Source organism: Octopus bimaculoides, chromosome 23 (genome assembly GCF_046866305.1).
Source record: "Octopus bimaculoides isolate indiv1 chromosome 23, ASM4686630v1, whole genome shotgun sequence".
Classification (NCBI taxonomy): Eukaryota; Metazoa; Mollusca; class Cephalopoda; order Octopoda; family Octopodidae; genus Octopus; species Octopus bimaculoides.
In genome coordinates, this window is record NC_142950.1 from 7,963,123 (window position 1) to 7,973,083 (window position 9,961).

Consider the following 9,961-nt stretch of genomic DNA (forward strand, 5'->3'; position numbering starts at 1 on the left):
AACTATACATACATACATACATACATACATCTGCCACATACTAAATGCAAAGATATATATTAAAGTGAAAACCCTGAAGAAACTACACTTGTATTATAGTAAGGTTGCAACTGCAACGGTTACTAATCGATGCAGTAGAAACATGTGTAGGTCTGTTTGAAACTGTATATATATATATATATATATATATATATAAAGGAATTAAAGGTAATGCTAATACTACTTCGTAATAATCTATATTATTATTATTGATATATACACATATGTGGAGGCGCAATGGCCCAGTGGTTAGGGCAGCAGACTCGCGGTCGTAGGATCGCGGAGTCGATTCCCAGACCGGACGTTGTAAGTGTTTATTGAGCAAAAACACCTGAAGCTCCACGAGACCCGGCAGCGGGTGGTGGCGAACCCTGCTGTACTCTTTCGCCACAACTTTCTCTCACTTTTTCTTTCTGTTACTGTTGTATTTCAAAGAACCAGCCTTGTCACACTGAATCTCCCCGAGAACTACGTTAAGGGTACACGTGTCTGTGGAATGCTCAGCCACTTGCACGTTAATTTCACGAGCAGGCTGTTCCGTTGATCGGATCAACCGGAACTCTCGTCGTCGTAACCGACGGAGTGCCACGATATACATGTAGTCGTACATATCTATGCTAGAGACAGTGTATCTGTAGGATATATTAATATATAATTTGAAGAATTTATATGTATGTAAATAAGATCAGAACATTTGTATTACTGTAATTTAAGTCACCACTTAAATGTTTTCAGTATAAAATAAAATGAGATAAAACCTGTATTTTTCACCTTTCTACTTATAGACTGAGGAATCGTCTAGCTCCTCCCCACAATATTCTCAGGGCTTGTATGTGTGTGTAGTTAAAAGAGGAGCGATCGTACTTGTACATTATCCAGAAGGATAATTTACAAGTGCGATCGACAGGTGCAATAAACCAAACTCAAGTAATTCAATCAGGGAAAATTGAAACGGCCATCTCTTGTTCTTATTTGGTAATAAGAACAGTAAAAAATACGAGCTTGCACACACTCACATGCTCATACGAAACAGTTTCGAAACAACGCCAAAACAACGCCAGATCATATATTCAAAATAAATGGAAGTGGAGAGACAAGTTACTGGAGAGATTGCAAGAGTGCAATGAAATAATTTAACAAAAAACTATATAAATTAATAAAGGACTGAACCAGTGCGTGTGTTTATTACCGGCATAATGCCTCTCCCAAGGTTTAATTAAAAAATAATTTAATATTCTTTCTACTAATGCGGCGAGCTGGCAGAAACGTTAGCACGCTGGGCGAAATGCATAGCGGTGTTTCGTCTGCCGCTACGTTCTGAGTTCAAATTCCGCCGAGGTCGACTTTGCCTTTCATCCTTTCGGTGTCGATAAATTAAGTACCAGTTACGCACTGGGTCGATATAATCGACTTAATCCCTTTGTCTGTCCTTTATATATATATATATATATATATATATATATATACATACATACATACAGACATATATATATATATACACACACACATGCATACATACATACACATATATATATATGTATATATAGTTGAAATTTACAAAAAAACAGTTGAATCATGAATATATAATCATGTTTATATATATATACATACATATATATATAAATAAGTATATATATATATACATACATATATATATAAATAAGTATATATATATATATATATATATACATACATACACATGCATACATATATATAATCATATATACATGTATGTCTGTGTGCGCGTCTATATATCTGTGCCTGTGTGCGCGTGCGTGTCTATATTAAGGCAACGTATGCAGTTTAAATCTGTTCTTCGATCAGGTCTGACCCGAGGTTACACAACGTCAACAACCATATAAACGACGATAAAACAAGAAGAAGATCCCTACCCGTTTGCAAATAAAAAAAAAATTAAAAAAAAACACAGTCTCAGCAGTTTGCATTAGCAAAACTAATTTCATGCACCCAACGACATGGAACCAAATAAATAGCTAAAGAAATGAATAAAATAGATAACAAAAAAATATAAGGAAAAAATAAATACAACCCTCTCTGATATAATATTGTGCCAAAGTTTTCTCATGCCCTTAGATAATTTTTATCTAGCTCTATGAATCTAGCTCACCACGAATTTTCCAGTCGTTAAACATGATTCACCATGGGGCCTTCATATAGTTTCGGTTGACGAATAGATTTTAACTTCAAATGCTATGTCAACAGAATTTACAGATATTTGAATAAATGCGAATGGATTTATGTTTAACTAACTGCGCAAAACGGTCTAGAAAATATGGCGATAAACTGGTGTACGTTTATAGATTGTTCTCGAATGCTCGTTCACTTGGTAACCAGGGTTAAGTGAATTCCACCTCCCACGAGACTTATTGCAGAAATGTTGTGGAAAATAACCTGTCTGAACAAAGCTTGTCACTTTGGTTATGTCTGTGTAACGCAGCGATGCTTACACTTTGCCCCTTGCACCAAAACTAACCGCGGGGGAAATCTTTCTTTTCTAATTGGAAAATTTCCATAAGACTTGGTCAAGTGTCTTCTACTTTAGCCTCGAGCCGACAATTGCTTTATGAGTGTATTTGATTAACAGAAACTGTGTGGAAGCCCAAGTTGTTAAATTGATAATAAGCCACCCATGTTATTTATAGTTTTCACTTCTACCGTTTTTCAAATCAGCACATGTTTTCAACAGTAAAATAATTTGCCAGGCGAAGTCTTCTTCAGCAGGTACACCAAGATTAAACATATATGCACGAGACAATCCAGTATATGCCCCGAGCTTATACATTCTAATTTTTCAAAATCTAGGTGTACCTGCTGAAGAAGTCTTCGCCTAGCAAATTATTTTATTTGCTAAAATCAGTCGGAAACCATGGTCCAGGAGATAGACGGTAAATGTTTTTATTTTTCATTCCATTCAAAGTTTTATCCGTAACAGTGGTTTGGAATTTAGCTGTTCTTTATATATATATATAAATGTTTCTCCCAGCGTTCACTGTTTTCCTCTCGATCTGGTCTAACGACCCTCCTTGTTTGTTTTCGTTCGGTTTCCTTGTATGTCTCCACTGTCATTTTTCTGTTCCCTACTCTGACCCTCCATAAATATTAAATTTTATTTTAGAATTTATAGGAGCAACTGTCTTTGAAGACTCATATTGTCGTTCAATGCGTTAACTTGTTCCGTTTTCCATTTTTTTTCTCGTTTACGTATTTCACTCGTTTGTACTTCGTTTATTTTTGGATCTAATGTTATTTGCAACGTTGGTGGCGTTCTGTACCCATATATGTATGTGTATAAATATATATATATATTTCGTTTTGGGATTTGGTTTTGAAAAGGTTGCAAGACACAACGAACATTTTAAGAAAATGAAAATAAGGAATAAGTGGAAATTTTACTGGTGAGTGTGTTAAATTATAAGGCACAAAAAGAAAATGACTCTCCCCAGACAGTATATATATATATATATATATAAAATATTCAAGAATAAGGGCAGGGAATCGTCAATTAATAATAGAATTAATAATTAACAATTTTGCCAAGTAGTTCAGTATGAAAAAACCTTTATCGGTAAAACCATTTATCATCATAAATATACAGGGATTAGCAACTCAATGCTAATCCCTGTATATTTATGATGATAAATGGTTATATATATATATATATATATATATATAAAAAGATATAGAAATGTTTATATACAGTCCGGGGTCTGCTTCTAAATACACTTAATAACTTAGAACGAGCGTTCCTTTTATAGGAATGCAAAAATAACAGGCAATTGCAGCCAGATTACAAAGTACACAGCGCTGGGTTTGTAAACATCTCAACAAGAATTCACCTTGAAGAGAAGATCAATTTTGTTGATCCAAAAAATACGGCAAGCGTCCAACTTCTCAAAATAATATTTCTGACGGGTATTATTTTCGATACTTTTGCATCTACGAGTTAAGCATATACTATGCCCCGAATATAGACGAATTCTTTAGGAGGTGTCTAAACAGCCAAATGTGACATCGTAAACTACTTCAAGACAAGCCAAAATAAACTGCCAAATAAAAGACATTGATGAAGAATTGTTCGTTAAAGAACCTACGATGGTAAAATAGGTGAAAGTAATTCCGTTATGCACTCGCTTTCCTTTGTAATAAAAATTCCGATATCTATCTATCTATCTATCTATCTATCTACATATGCATATATGTTTGTTTATGTGTGTGTGTATGTATCTGAGTGCGTGTATGTGTATGTATAAGGCAGTTTGGCTTAAATGGTAAAGCATTCTAACCGGATATTAGAGGGATGTGAGTTCGATTCTCATGGCTGGCTGCCGACAGGTTTTTCTGTTTTTAAAAAGAAAAAAAGGATTTTATCCTTTATATCTATACTGTTCAGTATCTATGCGTTGAATAAAATTTATCTTTCTACTTGTCCTTCATACGCGCACACACGTTCATGCACGCACACACGTGCACTCTCACATGTATATGTATGCATACACAAAGAAGCAAAGTTCACAAGTCATGACCGTTGACTGAACACTATTCAATTTTTTTTCTCCGTGTTTTTCTCCTTGTCTCCGTATTCTTTCTGTTGAAGAGCGTAGCTCGAAACGTCAAAGACTTTCCGTATTCCCGAGCGTCATACTAATATATACTTTTGTTATTTACACCACCTGTCCTCGTCTGTTGTTATTTTTTGTATATTCTCCCATATATATATGTGTGTGTATATATATATATATGTGTATATATATATATATATATATATATATATATATATATATATATATATACAGGATGGACTTCATTCAGTTTCCATCTACCAAATCCAGTGAGAAAATTCTGATCAGCCGGAGGCTATAATAGAAGACACTTGCCCAAGGTGCCACGCGGTGGAACTGAACCCAAGCTTCTTACCACACAGCCACGCCTGTATATTTCTATTATAGATCGACTTGTATAGACGCACATTTGCCTACTATAAATACACACAGTAACATAACTACTTTGAACTTTTGACATTTTCGTGTTTCCTTAATTGAAAACCATAAGATATAATAAACACAATAAACAAAATTGTGCTCTTTCGCTAAATGTGAAGCTATTTCAAGCTGGTTTCAGAGTTCTGTTATTTTGGAGATTAGTTAAATTCTTGCATAATCCAAAGGTCTGTAACTGTTCTGATTTTGCATAAAATGTAGTCGTTCGTATCGAACATCTGCTCCACGTGTTCGAATTTCACCGGGTTACTGCACAATGTTCACTATGTCGTCCAAGTTTTTCTTCTCTTGGAACTCGATCTTCTTGGAATCTTCTCCTTATATTTATGTCTTTTCTGCGACTGTTGATCTGCGATAGTTCTAACAACTGTTTCGACCTCCTTTTTTGAATTCAATATTCTGCCACCCATTTAATGCGGCGAACTGGCAGAATCGTTAGCACGCCGGACGAAATGCTTACCAGCATTTCGTCTGTCTTTACGTTCTGAGTTCAAATTCCGCTGAGGTTGACTTCGCCTTTCATCCTTTCGGGGTCTATAAGTTAAGCACGAGTTAAGTTCCAGGGTCGATCTTATCGACTTTCCCATTCCCACCAAATTTCGGGCCTTGTGCCCAGAGAAGAAAAGAAAATAAGCACAAGTTGATCCCTGGGGTCGACTTACCCCCATCCCCCGAACTTGCAGGCTTTGTGCCAAAATTTGAAACCAATATTCTGTCACCCGTGGAACTTTTCTTTTCCTCTTTTACTTGCTTCAGTCATTTGACTGCGGCCATGCTGGGGCATCCCCTTGAAGTGTTTTTGTCGAACAGTTCGACTCCAGGACTTACTTTAAAGCCCAGTACTCATTCTGTCGAACCGCTAAGTTATAGGAACGTAAACACACCAACACTGGTTGTCAAGCGATGATGGGGACAAACATAGACACACACACACACACACACACATATATATATATATATATATATATATATATATATATATATATATATAAGTTCAAAAAAACAATAACAAAAAAACAACAAAGTGAGGACGTGATACGGATAGTGTTATTGGACGCTCAGGAAAGGAAAGAGAGAGTGTATGACGTTTCGGGCGTAGCCCTTCGTCGGAAAGATGGAAAGTTCGGAGAATGGAAGAACGGAGAAAGAGGAAAATGGTACCGATGCCCACGAGGTTGCATTGTGAAAAGACCGGATGAGGAGGTGGTGGGGGAAAAGTTCTTTCTAAGACAGGAGAGTGAAAAAGGGAGATGAATATCTGTGCGTGCGCGAGTGTGTGTGTGTGATAACAGAACGTGTGTGTGCGTATGTATGCATGTGTGTGTGTGTGTGCATGGTTTGGTGGTTTATCTGTTAGTGTGTGTGTGTGTATGTGTGTGTGTGGGGTTGTAGGTGTTGGGTTATATATATATAGAATATTTTGATTAAATCTATATTATATATATATATATATATATATATATATATATATATATATATATATGCTCCGGACTTTCAGATTCTGTCTACCAAATCCACTCACAAGGCTTTGGTTGGTCCGAGGCGATAGTAGAAGACACTTGCCCAAGATGCCCACGCAGTAGCAGGACTGAACCCGAAACCATGTGGTTGGGAAACAAGCTTCTTACCACACAACCAGACCAGCTAAAAAAAAAAAAAAATCACACACAAAAGAAAGGAACACAACGTCCTTGACTTTCGGAAACATTTTTTTTCTTACACACCCCTCAGGATCACTGAACCAAGGAAAATAACACCCAGGCCCATTATTTGCCCTCAAAATACTGCAGCCTTAAAAAATTCCTTCCTCCCCGGAATTCACCCAACCCCTGACGTACCAATGAACCCTTATTCTTTACAATGCATTTCAAATATTTACTTTTCTCTGTTCTTGTGTTTCAGTCTGTCTGCCATGCACGTACTTCTAGATTTCCTGCCTGTCTTTCTTTACGCGCCTCTCTACGTCTGCACTCTTTTAACCTTTCTATGTCTGTCTGTTCTCCATTTAACCTTTCTCAACGAGTTTTAGTGCACCTGAGCACGATACACAATAACATCATTATTATTCGCCACACTTTATATGTTTATCTATTGTCCTCACTTCATCCGTCGATCTGGTGACAAATAAAGATCATCATCATCATCATCATCACCATTATTATTATTATTATTATTATTATTATTATTATTCAGTAGTTTTATTTTTATAGCGTGCTTTCACTTCACTACCGAGCGCAGCTCTGTGTGCCTTGGGTATGTGCTGTGGTTTGCTGTGATGCTCTTATGGTTACTGTATTGAAAGTGTTTTGCGTAGGATGTGTGCAGTGCCCAGTAGTGCAATTTTCTGTATGTTATATATACTTGTAAGTCCTGGAGTTTTTGTTATGTATTTGTCTGAATATTTTTTTTATTATACCTAAGGCACCTACTATGATAGGAATTGTTTCTGTTTTTAGATTCCACATTCGAGTTACCTCTATTTCCAGGTCTTTGCATTTTGAAAGTTTCTCCATTTCTTTTAGGGAAACGTTGTCATCTGCTGGTATTGATACATCAATTAGAAAGCATTTTTTCCCCTTCATTAAAAAAATTTATTATTATTATTATTATTAACGGGATCTTGATAACCGGTCTTCCCGGACCTGCGCTTTTCCTTCCTTCAGACTCAACAAGTAAAAAGAAGAGAAAGAACCAAATTACTTTTACTCATTTATTTATTTATTGGGTTTTGTTTTTGACTTTGGGTATTTTAAGGGTTGTTGTTGTTGTTGCTGCTGCTGCTGATGATGATAATAATTCATGGGTCCACACATCAGGAAATTGTGCGTTTGCTGATTCTTGTACGAAGGGATACCCAAAAGAAACCGGAATTTTGCAATGTCATTTTATTCACTCAGTTTTACATGTTTACACTTTTATCGCCTTCAAAGTATTCTACATTTGAAGCAATGCATCAGTTCAGGTGCTGTATTTTCTTTTACCCAAAGTCAGGAACGTTTCAGCACTCCCTTGTGTGTGTGTGTGTGTGTATGTGTGTACTGCGCTCGCGTACGTGTGGTATGTGTTCGCGCGTGTAAAGACATTTAAGACTTTTTCCTCGAAGCTTAGAACTTATAGGACCAGTAACCCGGTTTCCTTGCCGTATAAGTCCACCGCGGAGTTACTCACTTTCGCCAACTGAGTGGACTGGAGGAGCGCGAAACGAAGTGTTTTGCTCAAGAACACAACACGCCACTCGGTCTAGGAATCGAAACCATGACCTTGCAATCATGAGTACAACACCCTAACCACTAGGCCTTCATTTCATTTAAAACTACGTGTTACATTTTCCAAGAATCAAAGAATAAAAACTAGAACCAGTGTTAGAATATGCTATAGAGTGTAAGAATATTTTGGACCAATTTCAAAAAAAAGTTCTGAGACTTACAAAATGATGGACTCGAATTACGAATTACGAATATTCGAAACTGCTTTTGATGTAATGCCAAATGAAGTTTCTGATATCTTAGAACGCAAGTTAATTCTTTTACAATCGGATTAGACTTTGACATCCAAATTTAGTCGATTATCAATTTTGGAATTTTATAAATCCTATGTAGATATTAAAAGATATGTACTTTCGGCGAAAAAGTCTTTGAACTATCTGCGACGCCATATCGGTAAATGATTCTTAATAATGTGAAAACTGTTTCTAAAAGTTAAATTCATTCAAGAACTACTTGGTACTAGACTTACAGATCATTACTTTGTTAACCAGGTAAGAAGAATTACCGTATCGAAGACCCCTTCGTTAGCATTTCTGAGTTTTCCAATCCGAAACGGAATCAACTTTCTTATTGCAAGGTAAGAGTCTTCCTTATATTTTTAGCATTATGCTCTGTGGCGTCTTTTGGTCTTTACGTTTTTATGTCATTACAGCTCTCTGATTAATTGGTGGGTTATTACGTTTTTAATTAATGGAGCTCAGTGTGGTTTCATGCATATGCGTAGACTTGTAGCTCCATGATACATCTCGTGGATGCTCTGCGATGCATCGTCAGTAATGTTTTGTGGGTCTTAGGGGCTGCGGGGTCTTTGTGTATCAGATGTAATCGACTTAATCCCTTTGTCTGTCCTTGTTTGTCCCCTCTGTGTTTAGCCCCTTGTGGACGATAAAGAAATAACAAACTTGAGCGCGCCGGGCGAAATGCTTAGCGGTATTCCGTCTGCCGTTACGTTCTGAGTTCAAATTCCGCCGAGGTCGACTTTGCCTTTCATCCTTTTAGGGTCGATAAATTAAGTACCAGTTACGCACTGGGGTCGATGTAATCGACCTAATCCCTTTGTCTGTCTTTGTTTGTCCCCTCTGTGTGTAGTCCCTTGTGAGCAATAATGAAATAAGAAACGTTAGCACGCCGGGCGAAATGCTTAGCGGTTTCGTCTGTCTTTACGTTCTGAGTTCAAATTCCCTTGAGGTCGACCTTGCCTTTCATCCTTTCGGGGTCGATAAATTAAGTACCAGTTGCGTACTGGAGTCGATTTAATCGACTGCCCCCTCCCCCAAAATTTCGGGCCTTATGCCTAGAATAGAAAAGAATATCTGTGTGGCGAGGAGAGAAGAAATCCTATATGCTTAGAAATAACAGCCAAATCAGCCTTCAGTCACACTCTATACCATTTTAAATAAACGTAGAATGGTGTATTGGACAACAATGTGACGTGCACGCGCGCACAAACGCACACACACACGTGTGTCTGTGTGCGTGTGTGTGTGTGTTGCGCATGTACAAGAATAACTGGATGGGAGGGGCTGGAAGGTGGGAATACCTTTTGCCCATAATTCTACTCGATTACGGTTGACCTGGGGTGAAACACCACGACCACCACCATCGTCAGCACCACCACCATGTCCACCGCCGCTGCCA

The 9,961-nt window shown here is 37.3% G+C and overlaps 1 protein-coding gene across 1 annotated transcript in view; it reads left to right on the top strand.

Moving 5' to 3' along the window:
- The window catches only part of LOC106880149 (epidermal retinol dehydrogenase 2-like), a 172,633-nt gene that overhangs the window by 30,602 nt on the left and 132,070 nt on the right, over positions 1-9,961 (top strand). Inside the window, exon 2 of the mRNA XM_089340085.1 lies at positions 8,815-8,900. The gene's annotated coding sequence lies outside the window, so the exon portion shown is untranslated. The remainder of the gene's footprint in view (positions 1-8,814; positions 8,901-9,961) is intronic.